Source organism: Manis pentadactyla, chromosome 12 (genome assembly GCF_030020395.1).
Source record: "Manis pentadactyla isolate mManPen7 chromosome 12, mManPen7.hap1, whole genome shotgun sequence".
NCBI lineage: Eukaryota > Metazoa > Chordata > Mammalia > Pholidota > Manidae > Manis > Manis pentadactyla.
Window position 1 is genome coordinate 1,610,671 of NC_080030.1, and position 15,366 is coordinate 1,626,036.

The window sequence follows — 15,366 nt, forward strand, 5'->3', positions numbered from 1 at the left end:
GCTGATTTTTTTTAACAAAATCAGCAAATGAGTTTGAATATGCAGCTGCAGTAAGTCCGGGGCTAAGAGATTTAAATGATCTCAGTTACCACCCCTGATTACCCCACCCCCGCCCCCACCCCCACGCGGGATAAAAATCATCATTGTTCTAGAGAAGGGGAACCCTTCATGTCCGGTCATAAGCGCTTTAACGGAAATAGGACAAGATGAACCTGCGCGAGCTCACCCACCTAAAATCGGCTGTGGTCGTGTTGCTCAGGGTCCCCGGCGCCCCAAGCAGCTGTGCTGAGTCTTCATGATACCCCCCAATTTTTGCATTTATTTTATTTTTTTGCATAATACTGCCCCTGACAAGTCTCCAGCCTTCTTCCACGGCCTTTGCATTTCTAATTCTTAGCATCTGAGGAAGGTTGCATTGACCCGTGGATTGTGGGGAGGGTGTTTATTTTTGAAAGCAGATGCTGGAATTCAATTTTTATTTTAACCTGGTTATTGAGTGGGGAGGAGGAAGGGGTGGAGGTTGGCCAATTCGTGTACAAGATGAAAAAGCTGGATTTTATCGAAGGATGAGCTATTTTGAAAGGGGCTGCTTGGATTTGTGATGTAGGAACGATGGTTTATCGGCAGCCCCAAGTATGGGTGCTCGGGCATGAGTGTACATCTTAGTGTAGGAGTGAGCATGAAAGCACACATGTGTGTATGTGAGCACGTGAGTGCTTGCATTCGTGTGCAGGTGTGAGTGTGTAAATGGGTGTGAGTGTGAGGGAGTGAGGAGACAGAGGTGGGGGCTTGTGTGGCTGTATTTATAATGTGTGCATGTGCTTTGTGTGAGTGTGCAAGCAGTGCATGCACATGTATACTTGTGTGTGTGAGCGTGTGTGCACAAGCATGTGAGGGTGCATATGAGCATGTGATTGAGTGTGAGTGTACATGTAGAGTGCATGCATCCCTTGTATATCTGTGTGCATGTGTGCACGGGCTGTGCACAGGTGTGAGGACATGGGTGTGTGGGCATGTGCTTTTGTATGTGTGTGCATTGTGTGCACACACATGGGGTTGGGAGTGTTTGGGTGTGTGCACGGTGTGTGCATCAGCGGGCCTGCCGCTAGCCCCATCCAGCCTCCTTTCTCACCAGGCTCAGCTGCCCACTTTCTGGGCAGCTCCATCCCTGCCTGGACCCCTGCCTTCCGTCCTGTGTCCCTCCCTGGGGTCTCTAGTCCTCCCCTCTCCCCTGCTCACCCTGCTCATCTCAGGCTCCCCTCAGGTCCACCTTCCTGGGGCCCTCCCTGATCTGCCAGCTGCAGGCGCCTTGCTTGGGAGAACACCACTGAACCGCTGACGCTGCTTCCGCAGCCATCTCCTAAATGTTGGTGCTCTCTGAGGGCTGGGCCTGTGCCTGGCGCACCACTCAGTCTTCAGAGCCCAGGACAGAATGACTGGACAAGAGTGACACCATCATAGGTGGGCCACAAGACTACCAGGTGGGATGCTCGTGCCTGGCACACCGGTGCCATCACCAGCAGGGAGGCCCCCTCATAGATGGAGAAGCTGGGGTCCAGACAACAGGCGCTCCCCCCATGCATGTGCCCGTGGCTCACCCAAGCAGGCCCTAATGGGTGTCGCCTGGCCCAGAACACTGTCCCCGTTGGACATGGCCAGGTGCATGGATTTCTGAAGCCATCTCTCCATCTGGCAGCTTTATTAACCAAATTCGATGGATCGAGTGATTGACGTGTTTGCTTATCGGCTCCTCCTGCCCCTCCGGGGACCTGAGCCAGATGCCCCCAACTCCGTCAGCCCAGGAGGAGAGGGGACACCAGGAACCCCCACAGCCCCATGACACACATGCACACACTCACAATTTAACAATCTGAATCGATTTGAGCGGATCTTTTTGGAAGGCAATGTGACAACATCTAACAAAATTTAAAGGGCAAATTTAAAACGTAAGCTTGGTGAGGACAAGAATTCTTAGCTGTCACCTTCCCAGCTGGGTCCCAAGTCCCTCAAAACCATGGCCAGCACCCAGTGGGTGTACAATATATTGTAAATTAATTCTCCTGGCCCCCGTGTTCCACTAACTGTATTGCACAGGTATGCACACATATGTGTGTGTGGCGGTAATTACCCGACAGTATGTTCCCAGCAGCATTGAATGTTCAAGCAAAAACCTGGAAACAACCTGAATAGCCAAGCACGGCGTGCTGGTTAAGCCACAGGACGTCCCCAGCGTGAAGCACTGCTTAGCTTCCTAGGTAGTCGGCGCGACGGCTCCTTGGCAGCCTGCGTCCTCACAAGGCCCTGCACACTTTCGATGACAGCACCCTCATTCCTAGCGGCCCCGACCTGGAGCAGCCGAGGTTCCATCCTCGGCAGGTGGATGCATGACCAGACAGTGGTCTGGCCAGACGATGGAATATCAGTCAGCGCTAAAAAGAAATGATCCCTCGAGCCCAGAAAAGACATGGAGGAGCCTTAAATGCACATTCCTAAGTGACGGAAGCCGGTCTGAGAAGGCGACACACTGATTCCAGCTACACAGTGAAAGACTGTGGTCACCAGGGGCTGGGGGAGCCAGGGGTGGGGAGGTGGAGCACAGGGCGCTTCTGGGGGCAATGTACTCCGTGTGGCACTGTAACAGTGGGTACACGATAGTACGCTGTGAGAAGCCATCGAATGTGCAACACCAGGAACGCATCTTAATCTCAGTCATGCAATTTAGTTAGTGTGTGAGTTCCCGGGATGGCTGCAGCCAGGGACCTTGCACTGAGAGGCTGAAACAACAGACACTTACTCTCAACCAGCTCTGCAGGCTGGAAGCCCAAGGTCAGGGCACTAGCAGGGCTGGTTCCTGCAGAAGCTGAGGGAGAATCCGTCCCAGGCCTCCCTCCAGCTTCTGGGGCCACTGGCCACCTTGGTGTTCCTCGCTGGCCGATGCATCGCCTCCATCTCTGCCTTCATCACCACGTGGTCCTCTTCTGTGTGTGTGTTTGTGTCCAAATGTCCCCTTCTAAGGATGCCAGCCGAACTGGATTACCACCCACCCCAACAGCCTTGTCTTAACTTGGTCGTCCACAAAGAATCTATTTCTAAACAGGCCACATTCACAGACACTGGGAGTTAGGTCTGCGGCATCTTTTGCGGGGCACAATTTAACCCACACCAATGAATACTAATGCATTTGTTTGATTCATTAATTGTAACAAATGCTCCACACTAAGGCTAATGATAGCAATCTCTGTGTGTGGGGGGGTATAGGAAATCCCTCTACAGTGCTCAATTTTCCTGCAAGTCTAAAACAATTCTAAAAAGCAGCCTTTCATTACAGTGAGAAGGGAGCGCACACGCAGGCCAAGAAATAAGAGCACATCTACACTCATTCTATTTGGAAAAACAAGGAGACCTCGGAAGGGAGGCTGCCTTGAAAAGGGGGAAGGAGCTTTATTTTTCCCTGTATGGTGGTTGTTTTTAAAAGCTTTTTCCTCAACCCCCGTGCATGTATCACTTGCTCAAAAACAGATAGAAAATATAACAAAAAGTAGAGAGATCCCTATTTTGTAACTCAGCATTTCTAACGTCGGCCATGACAGGGGAGCCTTCCGCTTGTCTCCTCTGCGGGTGACTCAGGTCTCCTGGCCCTTGGGGAGCTGGGGTCTGTCTTCCACGACCCTGCCTGTGGCCCCCCCATCCTCCCAGCTCGCCTGCTCCCAGCGGGAAGGAGGTGGGGGCAGCTCATGTCTACATAACACAGTTCCCTGTCTATAAAATGAAAATAATACCAGCTTATTCTGAAACCAGTGCTTGTTCTTCATTTACAAAAATAAAACAACCCTGTCCCGCTGGTGCTCCAGCCCCTCCTGGATGCCCCCCCACTCTCTGTGACCTGGCACCTCCTCACAGGCTCTGGGCCTGATGCACCTCCCCCTAACCCCATGCTCCTCTGACCGCCAGGCCTTTGCACACGCTGCTCGCACTGTCCAGAATGCTGTTCCCGCTTCAGGGCACACTCCCGTCTCAGGGCCCCACTTCCAGCACCCCTTAATCTGGGGCCTCCTTTAACACCTGCCACCCCCAGACCATGAGCTCCCCGACCCCTGTCCCAGCCCTCAGCCTGGCACACAGTAGGTGCGCTAAGTCCTTTGAGCAATTGCACGTGAGATGAAAAAGAGGCAGACACCACAGCCACGTGCAGCAGGAACCCAGCAAATGGGGTCACCTCTTGAAGGGCTGTTAGCCGCTCTCCGGCCCCCCTCCCCAAGCCCAGGGAAGGGGGAACAGAAGCCCCTTTAAGAGTCCAGCGCCACCTTTTTTCTCAGCAGCGGGCACCCACCCACCTGAGTGAGGCTCAAGCAGGCCCATTAAGCGATTTTTTTCTCTCCACTTACAGCTGCAGGCATCGACGAGGATACTCAATATCTGAGGGGCCGCTGGCCTTGGAGGAGAGATCGCAGCCGCCTCGATAAAATATTCCCTCTTGTCAGCACCAGCCCCCACCCCTGCGGAGGCTGTGTGCTGATCCTCCCTAATGAGCTCGCCTCTCTCCCCTCTGGGCAATGAGATGAGCCCCCCTCAGCCTTCCAAGCCCAGCTCGAGGGTGAGGGGTGGCGATGGAAAGAGAACCACTCCCACCGCCCACCTGTCCGGGTTCTGGTAGGGTCACCTCCCCCAGGAAGTCCTCCCAGACTACTCAGGCCCAGACTCGGGATTCCTGTGGCCCTGATGGTGTTTTGCTTTGGGGTTGAGGGATGGGGGTCCTAGGGGGATGGGGCCCACGTGGACTCACACAGCAGCATCCAGATGCCGAGGGTCTCATCTGTCTATTTGCTCAACAGAGTGGGAGGCGGTGGGCTCTGGCACTGCCAGGCCTGTGGGGCCAGGTCTAAGCCCATGTGAGGGGCTGGGCAGGATGGGAAGGGACCCCGGGACGTGACGGCGGCTGACTGCGGGGCGGGCAGACCGTAAGTGACTGGACTGAGCTCCTCCAGCTGCCCAGGAAGGAGGGCCGTGTGGTCTGAGCCCTGAGGCAGGGGAGGGGGCCCAGCCAGTCAGCTGGGGAGGGAAGCCTCCTCCCCAGACCTGCGTCCACCAGGTCCGGCTTTCACACCAGGAGCGGCTCCCTGGTCCTCTCTGGAACTCAGGAGAGGGTCCCCCCATCAGTCAGGCATGCAGAGCCCTGGAGCCCCCAGAGAGACCCAACAGCTTCCTGGAGCGGGGGGCATAGAGGCCTCCTAGGACCTCCTTGGGCCCCAGTGACCCCAATAAAATGAGAATCATGCCTTAACCCCGGGGATAGGGGGTACCGGGACACGGCATCTGTCAATGCTGTTTGTAAACTGTGAGTTCATAGGCTCCGGCTGGAGATTTTTCTCAGCATCTAGAACATCTCAGTCTTCACCCAGAAGGGCTTGGAAGTGCTGGAATGAATGGGTAAATAAATGATCCCAAAATTTCAAACATGATCTAAACCCCTTGTTTATAAAAAGGGAAATAGATCCGAGAAGAATGTGGCTCTGTCCCTCGCCCCAGCCTGATTCCAGAATCTTCTCTCCAGACCTAAGGGCCCAATGGGCAGGGTGGGCAGGAAGGGCAGAAAGTCTCCGGGAGGGGGCTAACTACCACCCACAAGAACGAGCCTGTTCATTGGCCAAACACTGTGCACCACCCAGGGCAATGCCAGGTTCCAGAAGGCCACCTCTGGCCGGGGTCTCAGGAAGCCCCCAAGCTGGCAGAGGGCACACAGGATGGGTCAGAGGGAGGAACCCAGTGCCGAGTATCCATGGGGGTGTGAGGGTGCTGGGCTGAGGGGCTGGGGAAAGGCGGTGTGGGTTCTGCCTGGGAAGGGAGGGGAAGCTGTGTAGAGGAGGGGGCACTGGGGCCGGGCTCTGCAGGTAGAGTAGGAGTTTCCTGGGGCGAGAAGAGAGATAGGGAACAGCAGAAGCACAGGCAGGGAGGTAGGAGAACCTGGCCCATGTGGGCAGAGTTGGGAGCAGTTCTGCTGGGGAGGGGAATCTGGGGCCAGGCTTCTGGCTAGAAGCCCACTGGGGGCTGGGCCAGGGTGAGGGTCGGGTGGGGGCAGGTCTGAGGTGGGCTGGGTGGGAGTGGGGCTCAGAGGGACCCAGGCACCCACAGGGGGAGACAGACACCTCCACCTCCCCCCACTCACCAGACATCAAAAACAGCCTCCCCCTTCCAGGTTATTAATTTTTCAGAGAAGAAAATGCTTTTTGTATTTTTTCCAGGCAAAATATTGATAATGGGCTTAATGTGCCTTTGCTGCTTTTGCTGCTTTTGTGTGTCGAGAGGTCTTTTCCGTCCTCGTCACCGTGGAAGCTGCACACCCCCCTCACCCCCCTCCGCAGCCCCCCGTTCTGCAGCCTGGAGCTCGGCTGCTCAGGCCGGCTTGGCAGAGAGCAGTGGACTGAGGCTGTTCTGATCACCTCCCCGGCTCACCCGAGCCCCCCACCCCCACTTCCACAAAGCCAGACACTCGCCTGCCCCACGGTGGGCCGGTCGATGCGCCCTGCCAGGGGAGCTGGTGTTTCCGGCAGCTCCAGCCTGAGATACATCTTTGGGTCGTCTGAAATTTGCCTTTCTTTCCCTCAAGGAGATGGAGGAGCCGGAGGGCAGGGGGTCTGTGCATGCACCACCCAGTTTCCATGCACCTACTGTGCACCGGGCTGGGGCTGTAGCCACCCCGAAGGCAGACCTGGGCCCCTGCTGCCTCAGAGTTCACAGTCTGCTGGGGAGAATGCTAAGCAGAACTCCAGGAAGAAGATAGTGTCACTACCCACAGTGACAAGAATCCTGTAGGAGAGACACAGAAGTGTGAGACTGTAAAACATGGAGGGGTTGACTGCGCCTGGGGGCTGGGGGCTTCCCTGAGGTGGCCAGAGATGCAAAGGACGGGGAGGAGTGGCCTCTGGGAGGAGGGACACAGAGGAGCCCAGCCTCCCAGATGAAGACATGCATCAGGGTCCCCTGGAAGGCTCACAGAAGCCCAGCCAGCCCCCACACCTGGAGACCCCTCACATCTGGGCTCTGCAGGTGAGGCCCGCAGTCTGAGACCCGCTGCGGCTGGCCAGAGCCTGCAGCATGGAGAGATGAAGACACGGGCAGGGCAGGCAAGGGGGGCCCGGGAGCCAGACAGCCTCAAGCCCCTACTCTCTGTCTGTGTGTTCCAGGCCTCGGTTCCCCATCTGGAAAATGAGCACGACAAGCACCCTGATTCCCCAAGGCTGGAGAAGGGACACGGCAAGGACATGCAGGGCAGATGTTTAGTGCAAAGCCTGGCACACAGCAGGTGCTCAATAAACGTGACTGCAGACCATGGTTGTGTGTGCAATTAAGGAGCAGGAGGCCTCGGCTGAGCTGGCGGCCCAGCACAGGGCAGAAAGCAAGGTGTGCTGCACCCCACGTATGAGTTAGCGGCTGCTGCATACCAAGTCCTCACAAATCCACCAGCCTCAAACAACACACACACATCATCTCCCAGATTCCGTGGGCCAGGAGTCTGGGTCTTCTGCTCTGGCACCACAGCCTACGGTTAAGGTTTCAGTTGGCTGTCAGCCAGGGGCCACTCTCAGCAACTAGAGCATGCTGGCTGCTTCCGGACATGTGGCCCCTCAAAGACCCCTACTAAGATGACAGCTCACTTCTTCAAGGCCGCCAGGAGAATCTCTGCTAGGACAGGGTCTTATACAACACTGTGCAATCATAGGGGGAACCTTGGTCCCTTTTGCCATATTCCATTGACTATAAGAAGTCACGCTCAACGGGCCAGGAGTGTATTATACAGGACGCACCACCAGCAGGTGGAGATCTCACGGTCCATTTCAGAGTTGTGCTGACCACACCCTCCTTGGGCATCCACACACACACATGCACACAGGCCCACGGCTGTGCCTTCTGATGGCCACAAAGTGCCCGACCACAGACATGTACATCCTCACATGTGTTTCCCTTCTTGCATTGCCTGCTAGGGAGCTCAGAGCCAGAACCGTGGACCACTTGTGGCAATAAAACCACGTGGTGTGGGTTCTGTAAACTAACATCTCTTCCAGCCACAGCTTCTCTTGACTGTGTTTCTAATTTATTTCCTCTCGCTGCCTCACCTCTCTGCAGCCCCTTCCGGGCCAACAGTGTGGACCCCAGAAGGGCTGATAAAAACAGAAGCTCATGTCTGATCAATGCTTGGGCACTGTTCTAAGGTCTTTGTAGGAATTCTCTCATTTCATCCCTGAAAAAATCCACCCTCGTACAGACCAGGGAAACACCACACAGAGAAGTTACAGGATGAGCCCAAGAATGTGGCTAAGAAACAGACGGCGGAATCTGAACTGGAAGCTGGGGTCCATCGCAGACCGTCAGCTCTGAAAGCTTGAGCCTTAAATCAAAACATACACCAAGAGACTGACCGGCAAAGCAAGCAGCCTCTGAGCAGGCTGACCCCACCAGCAGGGAGACGGCACAGAACCGCTGTCCTTCCCTGATCCCGAACCCCAGGCCGGGCTGCGGGGTGGCCCCCGGCATAAATAACCATCTGCAAACGTGCCTCCCCCTGCACATGACCACAGGCACGTGGTGCTGATCGGCGGCTGGAGCGGAACAAGGCCGGCCCCAGGATGCCCTGCCAGCCACCGGACACGAGGCCCTGCACCCCTCCCAGAGCTCCCCAAAGGGAAGATGAGGGGCCTGGGGCTGAGGCACGTGCTTTCAATGGGATAGGCCCCAACCCAATGCTTCAGGTGCAACTGCACAGACATCTGGGACACATGTTCCTGCTGTGGGGCCCTGGGCCTGAGCTGGATGATGGGGACACTGGGGCACCTCAAACCCTGTTCATGCCTTCCAAGGACTCCCAGGCTTGGGGGAGAGACAGCAGGCAGCAGAGAGGGGCATCCCCCTGCGTAGGGTAGAGATCTTAGGGGCCAAGGCATGCTGTCCGCTGACGCCCCATCCCCATCCGAGCCACCTCTTTGCAGCTTTGCTCAGCCCTGGGTTCTGCACACACCTGGGGGTTTCCAGTCTCCCCCCACCATCAGAACCATGGCTAATGTGGGAGACCACCTTCCACGCTCCAGGACCCAGCCCAAGCCAGGATTTGATATTTGTCTCAACTCACAATAATCCCAAGGGATCCCCATCTGACAGATGGAGAAATTGAGGCCCAGTGAACTGGTACGTTACCCAGAGCCCACCAGCGGGGACCTGGGTCCGCACCCCAGTTCTGTGGTTGCTGAGGTGGCCAGGGAGCTGGAGCCTCAGTTTATTTACCTATTAAGTGGGAATGATTGTCCTGGCCTTGCCCACCTGCAGCTGTGCCGTGGCCAGGTAAACCAAGGCCGCCACTGGGATGCTGCCTAAGGACACTGAATCCAAGCCCCGTTCTCACTTACGCCCCCAGGGCTCCCAGTGACCCCCACCCAGGACATTTGACTCTGCCACCCTCGTCCCCATTCACGCCTCTTCCAACTATGTCATTTCTGTCCCACTGAGAGAAAGTCTGGTTACCCAAGGCCGCCTTAACCCACCTGCTGGAGGTCACGGTGTTGCCTTCCCCAGAACCTCCTGTGGCTCAGGGCCCATGCCTTCCAGCCCAGAGGACACCTGCGGGCAGCAGCCAGAACTGGGGGTCCTTGAGGGAGTAGGAGGGCCTCCTCGGCCTCCTCCTGGCCTGCCTCCTCTCCCAGGCCCTGGCTCAGGTCCTCACACCCCAGCTGGCGTGTGCGCCGAGCCTGGGGTGCGCACAAGGCTCCGTGGTTTCCCTGGGCATCTATCTCAGGTGGCCTCAAGCCAGCTCTGTGTTTTATGTCCTTCCACAAATAAGCCAACGGAGCCTCTGAAAGGGTCAGTGTTGTGGGTAAGGGGGTGCTGGGGCCCGAATCCACAACCTGCCCTGCATCTTGTGGGGAGCCCTGTAGTACCAAGGAGGCACCCCCAGGGGGCTGGTGCTCCAGAGGCTGGGGTCAGCCAAGCCCAGCGCAGCCAGGGTGAGGCTCAGTCTCCCAACCTGGGAAATGGGCACGTGAAGGGAGCCACCCTGGGAGGGGCTGGGTGGGCTGAAGCCCTGCTTAGTGGGGGGCTCAGCACGCACCCAGCCACAGCCCATCCCTATTCCACGTCTGGGGTCCGAAGTCCCGTGGGTTTCCCTAGGAAGCAAGCAGTGGGGCATCTTCTCTGGGGCCTGGAAAACTAGGAAGGGGCCAAGCAGACGACCCTGAGCACCAGACCAGCCACCTTCTGCCAGAAAGATGGGACCCTCCTGCACCTCAAGGCCCGGGGAGAGGCTGCCCTGGCGGGCCCCCCTCCTACCTCTGAGGCCTGGGGAGTCCCCAAATAATAAAAATGTTGTGTTGTGTCTGTTTTTTTTTTCTTAAAGCGAGGAGGAGAGGGAAGCCCAGAGGCTCCTACCAGCAGAAGTGAGGTGGGGGTTACTACGGAGGCAATGCCAGAGGGAAGACGGGGCACTGCTGGGAGGGGCCCGGGAGCTTGTTAGCACCCGAGGGGAGGGGGCAGGTGGACCGGGAGGTGGCTGCAGAGGAGCAGGTGGGGGAGGCGGAGGGGGCGGGACACCCGTGTCCTACCCAGCTGGAGAGACGGAGGCCCTTTCAGCCCCTCTGGGCTCCCTGCCCTGCTGGGTATGGGGGCTCCCCAGGGGTGGGGCCGGCAGCAGCTCTCTCTGGGGAGAGCTGGCCCACACGTCACCTCCAGAGTTCCTTTAATGATTAACTGGTCCAGTCGGGACGCCGAGGAGGACGCAGGAGATCCCCCAGAGCCCGCCACAGCTCCTTCCTGCCTGCCGGGCCGCCGGCTCACAGGCCCTGGAGGAGGGACACCCCCAGCTGCAGGCTGGGCTGCCTCTGTGCCCTCTGTGTTGCCCCACACAAACGCCAGAGTCCCTGGGATTGCCGCAGTGGCTGGGTGGGAGCGTCGCCCAGTGTCAGTGGAACGCACGCCCCACAGTCAGCCAGGACCTCATTGTTGCTAGCTGGACACCAATGTGCCTGCACAACACACGTGAATCAGACGCAAGGCGGGATTCAGCTCCAGGCCACCCAGCCCCACAGACCTGGGGTCTGCTCCCTGGCCGGGGCCCTCAGCAAACCCATGAATTCCTGTGCCTCAGTTTCATCGTCTGAAAAATGGGGACGCAGCTGCTCCCTCACTGCCACTTCCCTGAGCTCAAGGCAGGTGGTGGGGGTGGGGAAAAGGCACGTAGAAAGGGCTCTGTGAGGGGTCAGCCCCCCAGGGAGTTGGGCGCCCCAGCCTCTGCTACTGATTGGAAAGAGGAAACACTTTTTTCTGCACAGTGACTCACCTGCCAGGCTCAGAACAAAGAGCTCTGGTCCTGCACACAGCTCATCTACCCCCATGTGTGCAGACTCAGAATGGTGGGAGCTGTTCTAGAAGCCTCCTGGGCCTTCTCCTCAGTCTCACACCAGGGAGAAAGCGCAGCCCCTCTTAGCCTGACAAGTCAGGCCCGGCTTTGACACCCTCCCCTCCGTTCCCAGCTTTATCTCATTGACTCGTTCAACAAAGATTTCCTGCACAAGGCTTGTGGGGTGCTCTGGGACTGGCAACACCAGCCTCCCACCCCCTGTCTCACCCTCTTCATTCCCAAATTATAAGGGCCTTTTCATCCCTTGACTCAACTACTTGACCAAACTCCTATACATCCTACAAAACCCAGCCTCAAGGTCCCCTCCTGGGGAAGTCTGCTCCCTCCCTGCAGTCCTGACTCTAGGGACAGGAGTGACAGTGCAGTCTTTGTCCCTGGCCTCCCCCCAAGCACAGGGGCTACACAGGGAGGATGGTGTCAGGCCTCAGCTCTTGAGCGGGGGCTTCACAGAGAGGTTTGTTGAATCAAATGAGTGGCCCAGCTCCCTGCCTCCATCCTTGACTTGTAGCCTCTGTCCGGTGGGGCATGCACCCCTTGCCCTGGCCTCCACCTTTCAGTGGCCCCCAGCGAGGTCTCCTGGGCCTCCTCATCCACCCGGCACAGGTACAGGCAGAGAGACCCACCCAGAGGGCAGCACGGGGGTGGGAGCGGTCAGCCCTGCGAGTGAGGGTGGCTGAGTCTCCTCCCCTCTTCCTGGCCCAGCGGAAAGGGCGCGGGTGTGTTGAGATAAATGGCGCGTTAATGGGGCGCCAGGCCAAGGCGCGGCCGCCCGGCCGGATGCCGCCCGGTGAACCTACCTTGGGGCGGGGCGCGTCGGACCCTTCCCAAGCCGGAGGGGCTGGGGCCTCGGTCCCCGCGCCTGGAAGGTGGGCGCTCCTCTCTCCCAGGCCTGTCCTCCCAGCCCTGCCGTCGCGGCCCGGGCACTCCAGGCGGTCGAGCCCCGCAGCCGCCTCCCCGGCCAAGGCGGCGGGGGGCAGGCGCGCCGAGTGGAGGCCGGACCGGGCCTTCGGCACGCCGGGCGGCCCCGCCCCCGCTCCGGGGTCAGCGGGCCGCCTTCCTGCCGGGAAGACAGCCCTGCGGATTAAACATACATATATACATTTATATTTGCATGTTGCATTGTCTAAGGAGCCGCCCTTCGGGGAAGGGCTACGAGGCTCTTGGGGCCGCAAGCTGCGGGGGTCGCGCTGGGGCCCCTCCGGAGCGCGGGCGCTCGACGCGGGTTCGCTATTGCGGGCAAGTCCGCGGCCTGCAGTGCCCCGGCCCGCCCTGTGCCCCTCGCCCGCCTCCGGGAGGCCGCCGCCCGCGCCCCGGCTGGCCTAGCCTCAGTTTCCCTGGCCTCGCACTGCGGGGCAGACGCGTGATTTCCTTGCTGGAGCAGGGTAAGGACGGCGGGCAGGGGCCGAGAGGAGAGGTCCGGCCTGCGGTGTCTGGGGGGGCGCTTCTGTGTCCCCAGCCCCTACTGGCCGCGCCTCCAACTGGGCCTCCCTGTATTCACGATCGTGGCGTCAGAGGTTCCAGTCCCCAGCCCGGCCCACGACCCGCACCAGACACCCGCGGGAGCAGAGGGGGCAGGAGCAGGGTGAGCCGCCTCCGGCCCCCGCGGTCACTGTCCAGTGGGGAAACTGAGGCTGGCAGAGGCCCCCCCCGCTGTCCGTCCAGGAGCCCCGTTTCGCCCCCGCCCCGACCCGCGGCGACCCCCGCCCCCGACACAGTGGTGACAGTGGGGATTCCCTCGCGGACTGTGTTCCTCCAACTCCCGGGCCGGCGGAGGCCGCGCTGCTGGGGGAGGAGACGAGGCCCGGGGCTCTAGGGGACGCCACCCGCACCCCCCGCCCGCCGCGGACGTCCGGCCCCAGTGCCCCCGCGCAAACAAGCGCAGTGTTTGTCGAAAGCGCGGCGGGCGGGCGGCCCGGGAGCGATGAGGATTCGATGGAGCCGCGCGCCGCGGCAGGGGCACCGGAGCCCGGGCGGGCGCGGGGATCGATCGGGCGCAGCTGTCGCCGACACGCCCGCGGGAGCCATCCAGCCCGTGGGTCAGCGCGACCCGGCGCCCCCAGACTAGGGGCAGGGAGCTCGGGACGTCCCGCTCGCCAGGGGGCGAAACCGCAACGTCGCGGCGCCGCAGGTTTGGGGCTCGGAACGTCCCCGCGCCCAGCGTCCTAGAGTAGAGGCTTCGGGCGCCGAGCACCCAGCCCCGCCGGGACCCCAGCCGGGCCGGGAAGGCCCGACGCCCTCCCCCAAAATCTAAATAAAGTCCTCTGACCCCGCCCGAACGAAAGCGCCGCAGTCAGGCGGGAAGATGCGCCCCGCCAGGCGCGCGCTGGCCAGGATTTGGGGCGTCCGTAGGTTTGGGGGGTTGCAGCTGGGGCCGGCCCAGATTTGAGCTGGGACGGGGCTGGAAGGGGACATTAGTCACCACTATTTATTAAAACCTCGCTCTTATAAAAAGAGTTGTGCACAGCGGACGGTGGGTGACTTTCATTTTCGTGGGGAACAAATCGAATCTCACAGAATCGTTCGCGGACCGTAGAGAGGCCTAGCGGGAGGCCCAGAAAAGGAAAACTTTGGGTATACCCACCCACTCAATATTTTTAGCTGCGATGCTTGCGGCAGAACTGGGTACCAGGCCCGTCCAAGAGAAGGGGGAGCATAGTATTGGGTGGGGGGGGTAGTTGCGCTCGAGTGGGGTGTTATAGCGGCTGTCCGGGCGAGCAGGGGACTGGACGCTGCGAGCCGGCTTAGCCGCCCGACCGAGGCAGCGCTTGTCGGCTCTCCAGGCCCAGAGAGGGTGGGCGTCGTCCAGGGGCCGCCCAGCGCATGCCGAGGCACCCGAGACGCAGACGCGGGCTCAGGGGGTCGAAGTCCAATTTTCCGAAAGGGGATACTGAGGCTGGAGAGCTTCCACTTCATGGTCAAGTCAGCAGGGGCGAGGGTGGGGGTCGCCCTGCTCCCGCACAGCCCACCCCTCCCCCACCCGCAATTTGCCTAATGACCCAAGATCGATCAGGGCCGGAGCCACCGGCCCGCCCCGTAGCCAGCTCAATTCTATTTTAGTAATTACTAAAAGGCCATTGGTGGGGGGAGCTGGTTCTGGGGCTCCAGGGGCCCCCTCCCTCTCTGGATACCCACAAATTTTTATTCGACCTCAGCAGAAGGGAGAGCCCTGTCCCTGGGGGAGTCCAAGTCCGAGACAGCCTGAGGGGCGGGGGGCTGCGTGCACCTAAATAAGGCTGGTCCCTGCCAGCCCAGGGGCGTCAGGTGTCTGGAGGCAGCAGTAGAGGAGGGGGCGCCTTTATCGGGAAGCTGCCGTTTGCCTCTTTTCTTTCAAAATGGATGCTTTCCCCTTTAGAAAAGCCACTGAGCTTGTTATAAAAATGAAATGATAATCTAGCCGGAGGGAATATATAAAGCAGGAAGCAAAAGGCTGCTGCGACCACCCCCCCACCCCCGGAGCACCTCTGGGTTGACCTGTGGGGCTACTTCCTTCCACTCTTGTTACCCCACCCAAAGAGGCCACCCCTGCCTGACCTGCCCCTGGAAGCAATCATTTCATAGAGGCTGACTGACTCTTAGATCTCACGATTATTTTCATTTTCAATTATCTGTGATTGTTGGAGGGTGGGACCGGGGCCCAGACTGGGGCTCAGCGCAGCCAGCACGGTCTCCCCAGACTCGGAATCAGCACCGGGAAGGGGGCGTTCATTTAGTTGTCAGGACCACCCTTCTTCCGCCTCTGTTTGCCCACCTGGAAGATGGGTGTTGCGATACCTGACCTGAAGTTATATACAAACCCTGGAATGGAAAAGCCTGTGTACCGGGACTTGGGGACAGGACGTGGGAGCCGAGGGGGAGCCCTGCCATGCCCACTCTGACTGGGGCCTAAGGCAGATGGAGAAGGATGGCAGGGCTCACCGGCAGAGCCCAAGAGGAGAGAGTGTGTGCCTGGTAAACAGTACCCAGCCACT